At 39.6% G+C, this 15482-nt stretch overlaps 1 long non-coding RNA gene across 1 annotated transcript; it reads right to left on the reverse strand.

Moving 5' to 3' along the window:
• Positions 1 to 6686: 6686 nt before the first annotated feature.
• Positions 6687 to 15171, reverse strand: LOC122460337. Its single transcript, XR_006281590.1, has 2 exons — positions 11639 to 15171; positions 6687 to 7441 (listed from the first exon to the last, which is right to left on the reverse strand). It is a non-coding gene; the product is annotated as an uncharacterized LOC122460337 (long non-coding RNA).
• Positions 15172 to 15482: the final 311 nt, after the last annotated feature.

Raw genomic sequence — 15482 nt, forward strand, 5'->3', positions numbered from 1 at the left:
CCCTAAACCATGGCTGAAAAAAATCCTAATCTCTAGCAGGCACACAAGAGTTCACATACTACTGAGCAGTCTGGAATTCTTGGGTCAAAGCTGCTGTGCCAGATTTTTTTTCCTCCTGTGATAAAGATCACGACCTGCTCTGAATTCAAAAGACTCCAGCTTTTGATGAGTTGCAGGTCATTTCAGAGTATTCCACCCAAGATGTGGGATAAAGGAGTGTTGAAAGAATCTATCACTGCTCCAGAAATCTTGATTGCATAGAGAAGCTCAACGACCCTAACAACTAACTCTTCCTTGAAGCACTGAAATCCTACCCCTTACCTTGAAAAATGTGCTACGCAGGATTAACTTTTTTAATTAGCCAGATAAGTAACACAACAGAAGGCATACAGGGCCATATGCTTCCTTCCACTGTGAGGAACAAAGGAAAGAAGAGCAGAACAGGCTTTCCACTCTTTAAAAGGAGATGAAAAGAGCAGCATTCTACACAGAGGATAAGCCTTATCCACAGTCTACCTCTGTGGCATAATTTCCACTCTACAGGAACCTGTGAAAATCCCACCATTGCAACTTTGTAAATTTAGGGCTCGAAGGACAATGTGGCACAGGTTTATTCCAAGACGGACTGGTAGCAACAGTTCTTTATGACTTGGTCCTCTGGGGATCTAGCATATAATCAACCAGTGAAGGGCACAGAAGATAATACTGCACCTTGCATCGCTAACTTCCACACCTGCATCCTCTTGCAGATTCTTTGTGCAGTTTGGGGGTTTTTGTTCAATGTGTGCTGTAATGAGAGAAGAGTCAATGGCATCGTGGCTCCTAAAGGAAAGTTGTGAATTATTGTTTCCTGGTTCCATCTCAGCACCACTGAAATTGTTTGGCAGCTTCTCTTCCACAGTTTGGTTGTTTTCTAATGCACATTCTTTCAGGATAACAATATTACAGGCATAGTTGCCTGCTTGGCAGGAACAGTGAGCAGCAAAGATTTCCTAAGGAGATTCTTCCTACTATGCAGTGTCTGAGGTTTCTCAGTTTTCATTCAGTTATGACAACTTTTCCCAATTCTAATTACATTGAGATATACTTGCCATCCATTTTTAAGCTGAAATCTCCACTGACTTCAATGGAAGGTTCTGCTTAAAATCAGTGGCCCATTATCAACATCTAGCTATATCTTCTAAAACAGACTCTTTACTATTTTGTAGCACTGCTATCTGAACATTAGATTAATTGGTCTTATTTAACTCATTCAAGAAAAAATCAGAAGGCATGGTGATTTCCCCTGAAGCCTGAAAGCAATATGGAGTTTTGTCACTAACTTCAATGGAAGAAGAGCTGAGACAACGCTCAGCACTTTTAAAAATCCCACCTGTAGTATTCTGTACTTACTACAGTGATGGGCCTCTTATAATTAATGCCCGCTAAATTACTAATGTAGTGAAAGAAAGGTTTATCCTACAAAGCAACTGTTGTTTAGGTGGTTATGGCTTCCTAGTGTTTAGCTGCATGTGAATCTGTTGTCAGTTCTTCTTCTAAATCTCCTGGAAAGGGAAACTCCAGTGTAACCTAAGATATTCTAATCACTATATCTTATTTCACAGAAAAGTAAATCACTGAAGGTTGTGATTAAAATGTCTTAAACACGTTAAGAAAGAATAACCGACAAGCAAGTGGGAATCCACCATTTTGATAGGCTGATGCAGAAATGGACTCAGGGAAGCAGCCCCCATAGAGAACTACAAGAAATCAGAAGTTTTTGAAATTCTCCCCAGTTGAGGTCCTACCAGCAGAAGCTATGCACTGACCATACTCAGTTCAGCCTGCCCATATGCCCTCCTTCAACCGTACTGCTCTGGCCACATACAGGGCCCTGGGCAGAAGAGATGTTGGGGGCACTTTGGCCTAGATCCCCAAAGGCATTTAGGCACCTAATTCCCATTGATTTCAATCCCGACTGAACCTGGAAGCTTTAAGATGGAAGGACACACTGTCAAACAAGACTGATTTATAAGGGAGGATTTATATTTGAAACCTAATGAAATCAAGTCCAATGGGTCCGGGCGGGGGGAGACGAGGAGCAGATGACATCCTGTCCTCTGAAACAGATAAACTGAAAAAGTGGTACGCAAAAGAAATTAATGAATTAACTTTCTATTCATTTTTTTTGAGTACAGAGAGGAATGTGAGGAAGATGGGAAATGAAAGGAAAAGCCTGTTTGTCTCATTTAGGCTTTTTCATCTTGTTACAGTTGGGAGTTTGAGTCTTCAGATGGGGAAGACTAAAGAACGGCTGTACTATGATGCCAGATGAAATGCAGAGCCAGAGATGCATAATGATGTGTAATGGAAACCAAAGAGAAATTCATAAAATGCAAAGAGGCTTTATCAATGCACTCATCCTCCCTGGCCCTCCTTTACTCCAGAAATCACTAGCCCTACACTGTGCTTTGATCACTACTATACAGTAGATAAAGAACAGCCAAAAAGCACATTGTTTAGCATGATTTCAGTGAGGAAAACTACAACAGTATAGTAGCTTGTCCATCACACCTATCAATCACACTTGTGTATGCTTGCTGTACGAAAGTAATTAAGCTGTAAATGATTACACTAATACTTTAGAAAAGGTTAACTGGGATGAATGGAAGCGAAGTTTGTGTCTCCCCTGCCTCCTTTTCCATAGCAGGACAACATGAAGTTTAAAAGTAAGATACTTCTTTGTGCAATTAACATTCATGTCATTTACTGAGCAGCAGTCGTTAGAAAGACCTGTCACATTATCAATACCACATCACTGTGAATGGGTGTAGTGTTTTAAGATTTTTTGTTGATACGCCACAGCAGGAGGCTTGTACTGATGATGCAGAGTACTGCAAAGGAGATCAGGGTCACAATCTGTATATTTAGAAAATTAGAAACTTAAAAGTAAATTCTACTTTTTATTTATTTTGGTTACTTTCATATCTGCTAAAACTGTTCCACTATATTTTTAAATGCTTAATTAAATTTGCCTTACAACCAGTATGTTAAGTTGTCTTCTACTGGCATAACACTGAAGGAGAGTGATTGTGCAAGCACATGTTCTCCTACAGGGATAAATCCTCCATATGCCATTGGACTGTAGTGGAATTTTCTGGCACAGTGAGGTCAATCTGCAATAATCTGGCACAGTGTGGTCTATAATACTTAGTCCTGCCTTGAGTGAAGGACTAAGACTAGACTACACGAGACCTCTCAAGGTCCTATGATTCTATGAAGTAAATATAACAGGTCTGACTACTAAAAGTAGTGTCTAATTTTGCAGATACAACCACTTGTGGGTTCAAATACAGAGGATTAACTACCAGTTTTGCAAGTACAATCAGGTAGTTAGACGGCTAAATGCTAGTATTTGTACTTACAATAAATGGCAACTGTAAAATTGGATGCAGAGCTGAGGCCCCTTACAAAAGTGGCCCAAAATGTCCTCAGCATAGCGAGTCTCTGTGTAGCTTAGTTGGCAATATTCTTGCTTTGGGGCCACTTTAACTATCCTGATACCCACTACTGACAACTTAGTGCAATGATAATGTGTGTTGGGTATTCAGAAGGAGAAATCCTCCAAGATACAGTCTGAAATTTATATCCCGTTCCTCATATAAAATACATGGGAAGGTTACCACAATATGGTATTTGTCAACTAGGGGCAAGGTACACTGCCTCTGCATAATGCGATTTAACATATGTCTACACAGCAAAGAAAAACCCGCAGCTGGCCCATGCTAGCCGACACTGGCTCTCGGGTTGGGGCCTGGGCTCTGGGACCCTCCCACCTTGCAGAGTCCTAGAGCTGGGGCTCCAGCCCGAGCCCAGAAGTCTACACAGCAACAAAACACCCCCACAGCCTGAGCCCCACAAGACTGAGTCAGCTGGCATGGGCCAGCTGTGGGTTTTTCTTACCCTCAGAACTCAGGATTGAGAAGTTGGATCCCACATGGGGCACTCTCCTTCTGTCACCTCTATCTCTGGCAGATATTAAAGATCCAAAGGCACTTTTATAAAAGGGTAAGAAATAACTCCAACTGTCCTGACCAGCATTCCCTATCTCAGTGAAACAGGTTGTAATATCTATGGCTTTGTCCAACATTGTGATAAGTACTCAAAAGTTTGTCTTGCCACATTTGCCTGCAACATCACTGCGCTACCAATACCATTATTATAGTGTATATCACTTTCAGTTACCCTACATAAAAAAGTATGGTAAACTAAACCGTGTTCTGTCATGTATGCTGTAAATAACGTAATATATCATTTAAGCTCTAGTCAACTGTGAAGCAAAATATACCAATGACAATAGTTTGCCTAGCAAGCACTGTTTTTTGTGAAGATGGTGTTGTAGCTTTATTTAATTCCTTAGCTGACAACTTAACTGTAAAAGAACCTGCCAATGTTATTGCACTTCAAAATCTTTGTAGGATTTCCTTCTGGTAACCAAGCATTACACCCACCCACTACTTCTATATTGGAGAATTTAATCACCAGATACATTCATGTCAACATAAAGAAAAGTTTAACAATCTTTGAGCAGCTGTTTGATGGCATAAAATGGGCAACACATGCTTTTGAACATTACAATATTAAGAATTCAATAATTCTTTTTAGAGAAATAATGTATATATTAAGTAAAGGTTTATAATCATTTTAATATAAAATACCTAAACATCATTATGCTATTTGTTTTCAAAAATGTCCATAATGCGTGCTATGTGAATATATAAGAAAGTTTAGTTTTAACAAAATTACTCCAAATGCATCTATTTTCCTGTAAGTTAAAAAATGAATATGTGGTTCTATATTGTGACATTTTTAAAAGTGTAGTGTTTAGAAATGGAAACAACGGTAGCCATCAAAGGAACTTCTATACAGGGACTCTTTCAGTATTACTAGAGTGAATTTGCCAATAAAGCAGCCTAATCCGTACTTTGTGCCAAACTCAAATTATTTAATATCATTCCATTTTAAACATTTGAGGAGAACATTTTGCACCTTTCCAACTTTTCTCCCCACCTGGTAAGGCTTAATGAGGTATTAGAGTAATGAATAAATCTTTGTTCAATACAACCTACATTGTTCAATCCAATCAAAATTGTCCTTTTATTTCAATATTTTATCCCAATCAATATTGTCTATCTTATGCAGTCTTTCTGGGGATGATAATTATAGTTCTCTACCTCACACAAAAAATAATTCAATCTTTGTCAGAACTCAGTGTAGGACAGTGGAACTGCAACGGAAACAATTTTCCACTGACTGAGTCTTTTCCTGAACCCTACTTTCTGATGGTGAAGTATCACAATTGTGCGCATGAATTTATTATTTCTAGTTTTTCATATTTTAGCTTTTTTGAACACAGTCCACAAAGAGCAGTCTGGGACAAAGAGGAAAAATTATTTAAACTTCAACTTCAGAGCGTCCGCACTGTATAGCTTGAACACCACTCCATCCCTTTGTTTTGTTTTCCTGTAATTGTGAGAAGCTCACTTGAAAAAGTTCTAAGCAGAGTAAATTTTTGTTTATTTTATCTTATTTGATTGAGATTGGAAAAAAATCTCAAGTCTTCAGTAATAAAGTACACTAAATTAAACCATAAAAAAAAGTATCCTATGTATAATATATAAGAACATTTAAAAAAAAATCCCACCCACCCACACTAATGCTCATGATGATAAAAATCTCACAATTGATCTTTCTTTCTATCACTGTGGGCCAAATTCTACAGTTGGTTAAACCTGTTCAACACTATTGACTTCAGAATGTGATCCTACTTAGGGACTAGTGCTCTGATCTATCGTGCAGGAGACCTCAGTTCTAGCCCCAGGCTCAGTATTCAACAAGTTATGAGCACTATTAGGGCTTTTCTGATGTTTAGGGCCCTGCTTTATCATGCATGAAACCCAGGTTATATTTGGCCTGTGTGTGTCTACTAATAACCTGGGTTTCGTGCTCAATCGTAGTCCCTCATCCTCTTGATATTCAACAGGATAAGTCTGAAATATGTACAGATGCCTCTTTGCCAGACCAAATATGGTCAACGATCTTCACAGAATACACTAAGGCTGTCAGTAGTTGTCCCAACTAAAAACTTAGGTAAGTACCATGTAATATTTGCAATCATAAACTGTACCAAATATATTCAGAGTAACATGTTTTCAATAGGTTAAACCACGATGAGGTTTTTAATATAAAAATGTAAGGTATTGCATATATTTCTTTGCCCAACATGAATAGCGATATCATCAATTTCCTTCTGAGCTTCTAGACAGAATGGGATGCTTCCCCCCTACCACTCCCTGGAATTCAAATGCAGGTTTTGCTGCTTCCCTTTCTTAGTGATGAGAACTGCCTTCCACCCATGGATGGCATGGAATTTATCAGAGGTGGTTTTTACAGGTCCGGAAAACTAGGTAGTCCCAGTTTCAGGCATTTTCCATTTTAAAAACAGTATAATTAATATGCACCACATTACACTTAGTTTTAGTTACAAATTCAAATTGTGGTTACATAAGGCAGTACATTCAGAGATTAATTTAGGGTTTTACAAATAAAAAGTAAAACTGCAATGGGCATAATACTAATATATGTAATTATAATACTGAACATCAGAATGTCTGTATACTTTCTGGTTAGGTATTTTTTCAAGGAAGTTATACATGTCATGACTCATTTCAGTTTTCAGTATTATATAAAACAAAATTCAAACATTCAATTATATGAAAACAATGATAATGCAGAGTTGCAGTTTTGAGGCATTGAGCAATCAGAAGCATGCATACAGAGTTACAAACTACCAGTCCAGGTCCATTTGGCCATGCAGCATCCTGGAGCGGAATACCAACTTTGATAGTATTTTATTCTGAGCCTATTCCTCAGTTTTGAATGGATACGTCCAAACTTTGAAAAAAATTTTTCTATGCTTGCTGGACACTGATGCAATTGCATTACCAGTTCTATGAAATATCAGTATTCTTCAGGTTCTTCCACCGTGTTATCTTCCTTGATAGTGGATGAAAACATTGATTTTGGATACTAAACTTCTTTTAACTTTAAGTGCAAGTAAAAATGCTAGTCGGGATTTTTGATGAGCAACCATTGGATTGTAATTTCTTCTTATTCAACTGACAATTTCTTTCCTGCATATTTCGGACGAAGGAAGTTGGCCAATATGCGTAGTAATCCCTTCATGAAATCTCTTTTGTACTTTTGCTTTGTGTGGTGCAAGATTTTCATTCATCAGTAGATCCAAATGTATTTTTCATGCAACAGCAATTGTTTGTGTCCCTTTGGAGTGTGTCAAGTGCTTCAATTTACTGATCATGTTCTTTGCTTCCATTAAATCCCTTGATGATTAATTAGACTGATCATTCTATCTTCAAGTTCTGCCTTATGATCACTTGCAACCCTGAGATAATGAGGCCAGTTTTTAATGCATGTTTCCAGGCATATTATATGACTATTCCATCATGTGTCACCAGGGATTTGGGGTTTTATAGATTTTGACTCTTTTTAACCAGGCTGATGGGGATTACAACATCTACAACATGTTTCATCAGTATCCTTTGGAATAAGGTCCTGTTCAAGTAGAGTTAGCCAATGTGATACATATCCATACGTAACCAAAGTGCCATCATATTCTTCCAAATCACTTCCTATACTTTGCATCCTTTTTTCCATTGTCTGCCAGGTAGATCTTAAACACAACTTTACAGTTCATTTGCTAATGCCTTAGCCTCTCTTTCTTGCCAGTGTACTCTCCAATCATCTTACTGCTTACAGTACATACTGATACATAAACTTCAGTTTTCACTATTTGCACACAGTTAGCTATTGCTGGGTCATTGTGCACATTACACTAGCCATCTTGAATTAATGTAATTGCTTTTCCATGTAATTTGTTGCATGCTTTCACCCACAAGCCATCTGTAACTGAATCTAACATGTCACCTGCTACCTGCTTTTGATTGGGTGCTTTGTAGCCTGGCCTTAGGTTGCTGATCATTGCTTGAAAAGTTGGATGCTTAGTAACCAAAAAGGGAATATTACAGTATGTGGCAAATTGCCAGTACGATTATGATGGGTCCCATGTTTCCTCTTCTGGGGGAGGGGGGTTTCCAGGGCACAGTTTCCTGTCCCTGAACTGGGGTATTTACTGTCCCACTAGTAACCCAGAGAAGGAAGTGGAGAGAGAGGGACCCGGGCCCGCCCTCTACTCTGGGTCACAGCCCAGGGGCCCTAGAGATAGCGGTAAACCACTTGAACTAGTGCTTCCTTCCCCTCTCCTGCTCTTCAGTTTGTGGGGCTTCCTGCCCTCTCTCTGCACAAGCCAGGTGTCTCTTTACCTAGGGTCTTGGTCTTCTAGTCAGCCACAGCACTTCTCCAAACTCTCCTCTACTTCAACTGCTCCAAACTGCTCTCTGCTCCAACTCCTTTTCCTGGCTGATTGAAGCAGGAGGTTTTTATCAGGTGACTAGCTTCAGGTGCTCTAACTGGCTTCAGGTGCTTTTAATTAATCTATAGAAACCTTTCTTCCCTCTACAGGGAATAAGGCTTCTCCTCATCCTGGGATGTATACATCTCTCCTATATCACTCTCCTGCTGCCTTCTGGCCATGCTGTATCACAAGCCGTAAAAAAAATTCTATCTTTTGTTTCAATTCTAGAATTGTTTTTGCTATAAACATATCCATTTGTGGTGGGAAAATGTTATACATCTTTCTCATCTCATCATCTCCCCTCTGTATTTTCCACCAAATGTATCCGATGAAGTGAGCTGTAGCTCACGAAAGCTTATGCTCAAATAAATTTGTTAAGTCTCTAAGGTGCCACAAGTACTCCTTATCTTTCTCATTGTCTTTGGACAACCCTGATCTGGAGTTCTTTTGATGTACTTGGCAATATGGTAATATCAGTACCTTCACCCTCCCCGTCTGATTCTGGATACTTTCCTCCGTTTAGCGAAAGTCAGTGGTTCTGGTGTCACTTTGTTCTTTCTACTGCACTTTGCAAAAAATGTATCCTCATACGGTCTGCCTTCCCACTCACTTTTTCTTTGAAGTTTCTGTATCTAAGACTCTTTGCCATCATCATGATCCTTCTCAAAATACCCAGGAATTGGGCCAAGTGGCCTTCCACCTTTGGTCATATTGGAATATTCTGACCTGAGTCACTGTACTCATTGAGTTCAGTTGCATACCAGCCTGCCAGATCAAGAGACTGAGTACTGGACAGGACAGGTAGTTTGGCAGTTTATCTCAAACAGAAACTGAAACTTCCAAATCTGGGAATTCCCCTTCTTTGTTTACTAAACAAACATAATTTTCATTGTTAAAGGGGGAATTCCCTGATTCAGAATCTTCAATTTTGGTTTGAGATTGCCAAGGCATGCCAAGTATACAGCAGGGGTCGGAAACCTTTTAGAAGTGGTGTGCTGAGTATTTATTCACTTTAATTTAAGGTTTTGCGTACCAATAATACATTTTAACGTTTTTTAGAAGGTCTCTCTCTATTGTCATATGTAAACAAGGTTTTCAAAACGTTTAAGAAGCTTAATTTAAAATTAAATTAAAATGCTGATCTTACACTGCTGGCCTGCTCAGCCTGCTGCTGGCCTGGGGTTCCATTCACCTAGGCCAGCAGCGGGCTGAGCGGGGCCTGCGGCCGGGACTCCAGACCAGCAGTTGGCTGAGTGGCTCAGCCCCGCTGCCGGTCTGGGGTCCCGGCCCTGTCCACATAGAGTAGGTGCCTACCTTCTCCCTGGTTCTTGCCTTTCTCTTCCTCTCTCTGCACTGAGATGAGGGTGGGAGTGCGCTGAGAATAGGGCTGGGGGTGAAGGAGCAGGCTGGGGGTTGGGGTGCAAGGTCTGCCAGGAGCTAGAATGAGGGAGGGGGCTCAGGGTTGGGGCAGGAGGTTTGGATGTGGAGCGCTTACCTGGGCAGCTCCCATTTGGTGCGAGGGGTACAGGTGGGAATGTGGGTGGGTGTGTGTGTGTGCAGGAGCTCCCGTCTGGTGCTCAGGGTGGGGGTGGGGATGTGGAGGGTGCAAGAGTCAGGGCATGGGGTATGGGGGGGCTGGGTACGTGTGGGGGGTGCTGGAGTCAGGGCAAGGGGCTAGGGTGTGGGGGGAGTGCAGGGGTCAGGGCAGAAGGCTGGGTGTGTGTGAGGGGGGTGCAGGGGTCAGGGCAGAGGGCTGGGGGTATATGGGAGGGTGCAGGGGTCAGGGCAGAGGGCGGGGGGTGTGGGCTGGTGTCGTGGGGGTGCTCCCAGCCCTGAGCGGCTCACGGCAGGGGGCTGGAGGGGATATGCTCATTCCACCCCCTTCCCCAAGATCCCCGGAGCAGAGAGCGTGAGCGCGCTGCGGCTCTGCTTTTCCCTCTCCCCCTCCATAGCAAGGGCCGCCAGCTGATCGGCCGCAGGGAGGGAGAGGAGGGGCAGGAACCCAGCGCACCGGGGGAAGAGGCAGGGCGAGGGGGAAGCTTGCCTGCCCTGCAAGAGGAGAGCGGTGGGTGGAGAAGAGTGGGCCGGGCCGGGCAGGATTTTTAGTGGCACGCTGCTGTCTGCCGGGGTTCCCGGCAGACAGCAACGTGCCATTAAAAATTGGCTCGCGTGCCATCTTTGGCACGCGTGCCATAGGTTACCGACCCCTGGTATACAGCTTTAGGGTGATGCTTTTTTGGTTTAATTTAATTAAAATCAAACAGATCATATTATTGCAAAAGTATTATCAAGTTGCTAAATGTTCCTGTAATTTTTATTAATTTATGTTTCCCAACATCCCAGTTTAAACTAGTATTTACCAGCACTTTGTCCGAAAGTAGTTTTTTCCCCCACGAAATTGCCAATCCTGCTTCCTCCATTGTTTTTCTCTCCAATATGTCACCATCACATTGTCCTTCTTCCAAGTGAAGAGTATAAGATACTGAGCCTGTGAGACCATGGATCAGCTAGGAGCAGATGCTTCATCGGCAGTGAATCTAATACCTTTGCACTGGGGTGCATCCCTGCCACCTAAATTATTTTTTAATACCAGGACAATTTTTTCTCCATACATGGCAGCAAAGCCTGAAGTCAACGAAGAAGTTGGTAAAAAGGTCTCTGAAGATACAAATGTTGCTGTAAGAGGTGTCAACTGATCTAATCCTACCAAGCACACATTCTTGGATATGCTCAGATTCAACTAATCCCACATTCTCGGTCAATGTACTCATACTGCACGGTTCTGAATCCCTGTGCTTTCGCAGAAGTATTGATTTAAAAGAATGCTGGAATACAGTGATATGTCATGGTGAAAATAATGGCCTGGCCTGAAATTTAACATTTTAATATTAATTTTTCCCTCATATAGATCAGATTTGAATTCAAAAGAATCTATTTGGTCATTGACACACAAAACATAACTCCCATTGAGGTCACTGGGAATTACTTCTATAAACCCATCCCTTAGCACAATATTTTGCAAGTTCTCTTTACACTGAACTCCTGTTCAAAGATGATCTGCAAAGGGGAGGGGGGGAAGGAGGGCAGGGAGAAGGGCAGGCTTTGCACCATTTCTTGCTTCTTTGCAGACTCTCACCACCACCACCACCACCACCTATTCACTTTTACCTTCAAAACAACAAGTCTTGTCTTTTCTGGTTTTGCTGCAGGTCTTCTTGGAGGACCCAGACATGTGGACTGGGAGCCTTCCTAACCCTTAACAGAGAATGTTGAATCTTTGACAAAGATATTTTCTTCCAACTGTTAGACATATGAGTTAAACAGATTTTAACAAAAGCAAATGACAAAACAAAAAGGGTTTTTAAAAAAAATTTTGAATAAAAATCCCTTCCCTTTTCAGTTAGCAATGAAACCTCATTATCTATGTTGTACAGAAAAAAAGTAAGCCATGACCTGCAATTCTAATGTTACAGGGAGGAGAGGGGGAGAGGAAGGAGAAGAAGAAAACCGCAAAGTTTCTGCCCTTTATACCTCATAAAGAAGTAAAAAGGGGTCCTTTTTTATTTCACTATGAATGGAATTAATAAATGAATTAAAGTAACACATGCTAAGGACTGATCCTTTAAACTTAAAAGTTATTTTCATACTATGCCATGTGCATGAAATGTCTCCAAAAATCCAGGGAACAAAACTATGTACATTCTTCTGTCTTTTCAACCCAGTTTTAATGTATTATTAGTGTTAATATTACAGAGCGCAGGGAAAGATTCCTTAACCTGGTACTAGCACATCATAAGTGTAAATCCAGAAAAAGCCACCTGCATTAAGCAGAGTAAATACTCAAAATTGAACCTCTGAAGTGTTTGAAATCATACATTCTGTAAAACACATGTAATAGGAAAAAGTACATACAGAAGTTCTAGAAAAGTGAACACACTTCAAGGGAGTTATGCAAAGGATGAATCTGTGCTACTTAACAAGCCTTCAGTAGCCACTATTTTAATTTACTGTAGGTTTAACCAAATAAATAATACATCTTCACTTTGATCAAAGAGCAAAAGGTTAAAAGAAATGGGCCTAAAAGTGTTCCCACTGAAGTCTAACAACAAAACTTTCACTGACTTCAGTAAAAGCAGGACTGAGCCCTTGATTCTGCAGCAATACCAAAGGTAGTTAAAAGTACTTAATAATTGCATGGAAGCAGTACTCAGTCCAATGCAGATAAATTATTATTATTTTTAACATTTTAAATGAAGGAATAGTCCTGCATATGTGAACTACAAAACATATATATATTTGGAATAAATGACTATACTATTACTATGTCAATAGCAACTGTGTTCGTGTTAGTAATGAAAGAAGTATGTCAGTGGTCTGATTTCATTACATTCAGTGGTACTGCGCCAAAAAGGGAGGGTGGGGGGATTAGGAAGGCAAATTCTGCCAAGATTTACACCTCATGCGACCTTGCACAGGGTGCAAGCCAGTGTGGAATCTGGTCTCTCTCATGCTGAAATATTGATGAAAAAAAATCACAAAAAAGCTGTGGAACTTGGCTTATCCCAAAAAACTTTCTAAGACCAAACAACTGAAATTTCAATTAGGTTGCACTACAGAGTTAACAATGGAAAAACTTAACAGATGGGTAATTATGTTTGATTATTTTTCTGCATTTGGATAGCTCTAACTTACATGTTAGGTTTGGCATGCATACTGGTCTGATTTATAGAACTATTTGCTGGCAAAATCAATTGGCCACTTTTGGCCTAAATGGGTGAGGGGGGGATTGTTACACATATGTCAAATTCATAGCACATATAACAGTCTGCCTGCTATCTCAAGATTTGTATTAATCTTTACAAAACATGGGCAGTTTGTCCCCCTTGGTGTTGGCGGATTGGGAAACATGATGGTCTACATCCTATCAGAAACTCCAAAATTGGTGCAAATTGAAAGACTGTTAACATGATTTCTATTCATAGTTTATTTCCCCTTTCAATTCCCTACACCAATATATTCATTTGTATGAAAATGAGTTAAATCTTTCCATAGAAGTAGACTCCAGGAAGAATAGAAATTTGCATGACTCGTTTGAAGATACAACTGATAAAAGTTTCAGTAGACAAATATGAAAAGTGGGCCTTCGTAATAGATTTCATATCAAGACAGTTTCCAACAAAAGAATCAGACAAATATAATTTATCCTAATTAATTTAACTTTATCTTTATGCAAATATTGTACTTGGATGCCTCATATATCAGGCCAAATTCTGGGCTACCATACATCCTATGTAATTCCACTTCAGACAATGGGATGGCACCTGTATAAATCAGCACAGAATTTTCTCCTGTAACTATTAATGAGCTCTTCTGAGAAGCCTGATAGGGCTTATGTAAACATTTTATCCATAAATGTCGGTAACCATTGATTTTACTATACACACAAACTGACAAAAAATATTTCCATCGATAACTGAAATTCACAGACAGGCAAAGTAAGAAAAATGCTGCTTGAGAACTTCTTAGAGTTTGACTTATGGCTATTTACTTTGTATGTTTTGACATGGGATAACTTACGTTTTAACTATTACAAAGCATTAGGTTTTTGAATCTCAATGTCTACTGTCATTAAACAATTGTTTGACCCCCATCCTCCCCAATTTTGCACAACTGTGAACATTTAAATTGATGATAAAAATATCAATATTATCCATCAATTATAAAAAAATAAATAAAAAATTTAATTCTGCCAAGCCTGTTTATGTAGCAGCCAAGGTGTATCAATTTTATCAGTGCATGGATTCCCAACTTTTTCAAGTAATGGGCACATTTTCAATACAAAGTATTATTGGGACAACAAATATCAAATTTTACTTAGTTTGCCTTATCAGAGCCAAAAATAGTAATAAAAAACTAAGACATCTTTCCTCAGTATTTGTCCTACTGTCTGAGGGTCATCACCTCCTAAATTGGAAGGCCCCATGACAGAAGACGCTATATTTAATTTTAGAGGTTACCATGTTTGATCGCTAAGATTATTTATGTATCTGTGATAAATATTTTATAGTATAAGAAATAAATAAAAATAAAAATGCAATGAAAAATACTAAAAGAGGGAAATTTAAATGATTTAATTGTGTAGTGTTGCTCAACAATTATATTCAACATACAGTAAACCTCAATTCAGCTGAGCTGAGACCTACCTTTCCTTTTTTGGGGAGCAATTAGCTCCCCAAAAGAGGTTCTCCTGTTGAAAATTTACCTCATAAAAAGCAAATTTGTTTTGCATTTTAGGTATTTGCTATACAGACTAACAGTGTTTTATTTGCTATGTGCAATGATCAATTTTTGTTTGTTGGTTTTTGTGATGGACTTGGTGGCATGTTGCTTTGTCTGCGTATTCCCATCTATGCAACTTATGATGTTTCTTTTCAATACAGTAAACATTTTCTCTTGTTCTGATTAAACAAACCTCACTGCATGGAGACTGATTTCAGCTTTCTGTTGAAAATGTCTAAAAATGAAAAATCCAACTCACAAAGGCTTTCAGAGTGCATTAATCATTGTATGGCAAAATCCCCAGAATCCCAAAGGATGTCTTTAAAGGTCATATTTCTGAATGTGGTGAGGGTGGGGGAAGGAGGTTAATTCTGATATTTGATAGCATGGGAAACTACTGATTCTTTGCTAAAACAACTAATTCTTACCATTTTTAGACTCTTAAGTCTTGGGACTGCAGTTTCTCTCCGGTACCACAAAGAGAATAATCTACAAACGATTTAAAAAAATATATCACCATAATTGTCACAAAATTCAAAAGGTTTTGGCTCATTTGCTATATAATACTGGCTAAATATATGCTTCAGTGGCCAATATCAAAAAAGCATGCAAATTAGTCTAACGACAAGTGTATTTATATAGCATGCTTCTGTGTGCTTCAGTGGTCTATAGACTTAAATATAGGACAAAGGAATCCCTGTTACCTGGATTTGCAAAGCCCTGTGCTATTCTT

Source organism: Dermochelys coriacea, chromosome 5 (assembly GCF_009764565.3).
Source record: "Dermochelys coriacea isolate rDerCor1 chromosome 5, rDerCor1.pri.v4, whole genome shotgun sequence".
Classification (NCBI taxonomy): Eukaryota; Metazoa; Chordata; order Testudines; family Dermochelyidae; genus Dermochelys; species Dermochelys coriacea.